Source organism: Triplophysa rosa, unplaced genomic scaffold (assembly GCF_024868665.1).
Source record: "Triplophysa rosa unplaced genomic scaffold, Trosa_1v2 scaffold25_ERROPOS5509801+, whole genome shotgun sequence".
NCBI lineage: Eukaryota > Metazoa > Chordata > Actinopteri > Cypriniformes > Nemacheilidae > Triplophysa > Triplophysa rosa.
In genome coordinates this window covers 36,668-38,516 of record NW_026634279.1, presented here as the reverse complement: position 1 = coordinate 38,516, position 1,849 = coordinate 36,668, and the positions used below count along the sequence as shown (strand labels likewise).

The 1,849-nt window shown below is 40.6% G+C and overlaps 1 protein-coding gene across 2 annotated transcripts in view; it reads right to left on the bottom strand.

Moving 5' to 3' along the window:
• The window catches only part of LOC130550224 (gastrula zinc finger protein XlCGF26.1-like), a 12,637-nt gene that overhangs the window by 3,929 nt on the left and 6,859 nt on the right, over nucleotides 1–1,849 (bottom strand). Inside the window, exon 1 of one of the 2 annotated variants that reach the window (XM_057327649.1) lies at nucleotides 224–1,338. The exons of the other annotated variant lie outside the window; for it this stretch is intronic. The gene's annotated coding sequence lies outside the window, so the exon portion shown is untranslated. Of the gene's footprint in view, nucleotides 1–223; nucleotides 1,339–1,849 lie in introns of those variants that run through there. 2 annotated transcript variants of the gene reach the window in all.

The window sequence follows — 1,849 nt, the reverse complement described above, 5'->3', positions numbered from 1 at the left end:
CGTTAAGGAAACTAATGAGTTTTAAAACAAATCAGGGTTTTATCTCAGTGAACTGAACTGAATGTGTTTGCAGAAGTGAAACAGCACGTTTGTCTTTATAGAAATTCTCCGGGACGGACTTCAATCACTCTGCAAACCTTTTCATCATCTAGCATTGAATTTCATGTTTGTCATGTTCTTCTAGCGAAATGTTTACAACACGACATTCATACAGTGCACTAACCTTTGTGTTTAAAGTAGTGACGTTAGGTTCTGAGCCGAGGTATCGGAGCGTGTGTGGAAAAATCCTGGAAGCTTTCAGTGAAGCGCGTATCGAGGCTTGTATCGCTTTAGACCAATGACGTCATGACGTCTGAAGCCTCGCTTCCGCCTGAGTGGTTCAGTAAGTACCACAAGCACACTCACTGCCCTCTGCCCAGTGAAACCAGATACTTTCCAGTTTTAGAATAATAATATTGCCCCTTCTGCCTATTATGTCCAAATAATTGATTTACACACATTTGATGGCCCCATTAATTTCAAGCCAATAAATTAATTACATAGTTATGTTATACAATAATTATATTATATACCACCAGAAAATACACATTATATTCATATAAATAGATTAGTCTAAGTGGAAATTGATTTTTTTTCTTCACTGTTATTTCTTAGCTTTAACTGGTGCAAAATACAGTGTATCAGAGACCCCATCAGGCACATCTGTAATGTATCTACTTGTTTTGCCCTCTTTGGCCACCAGATGGTATTGTGAGCAAATGAAGCCTCGAGAAATGACCCTTTTGTGAACCACTTGGCTAAAAAGCTTAAAAGCGTCATGAGGCTTCATCTCGCCACTATGGTGGTTTTTCTATTATAGTATTGAGTTTCTTATATGAAATAATACATTTAAGTTAGTTATAGGTTTCATACACTTCTCTGACGTAGCAAAGGCTATGGCCTCATGGGTCAAAGGCTATGGCCTCATGGGTCAAAGGTTATGGGCCCATGTTGAGCACCAAGCAGCACCATTAGACATCTGTTTAACATTACAGATACACATACACTTTGAAGACACATACAGCACATACACTTTGCAGACATTAGTTAGTTCAAGCATAGTTCAAGTACATGTTTTGCAACACAAAAGTAGACAGTAGTCTGTGCATTACTATACTTTATTGCACAAAGTCACGAACACTGGTGTGTTCAGTATTAACTTGTTTGAACAGTAATCTTTTTGGGTTGCACAGTATCCATTTGACCATGAGCTCATGCACAGCGAGCAGGATGCAGTTCATGGCCTGACCTGATGGTAGAGCGGAGAATGGGAAGCGGCGACCTGACAAGAGCTGAGATGATAGAGCTGGATAAAGAAGGACGCGGTCACCTGACACGATCCTCACCACAAAATTTCAAATGCTATTAGATTATTAATGATAATCTTAAACTATAATTTACCTTATTAGTAAGTTTATTTATTTTATTTAGCCTTGTGCAAGCTCTCTGGAGCTTGTGCAGAGGCAGCAGCTTTTGCCAGAGGGGAACTGGAATCCCCTGGTTGGGCCTGGGTTCTCCTGAGGGTTTTTTTCTCGATTAGAGTTTTGGGTTCCTCGCTACCGTTTGCATACTGTTTTGCATCTGCCCGGCCAGGGGGGGCTGCTTTAGAATTTTAAAGTTTTACTTAATTAATATTGAATATAGGAATTTAAAGTCTGTTATATTTGACCTGTGCTTCTCTCTCCTTTATCTTAAATGTGTGCTCTCACTGTGCGTGTGTGTGTGTGTGTGTGTGTGTGCGTGTCTGTGTGTGTGCGTGCGTGTCTGTGTGCGTACTTGTCTGTGTACGTGTGTGTGTGCGTGCGCGTCC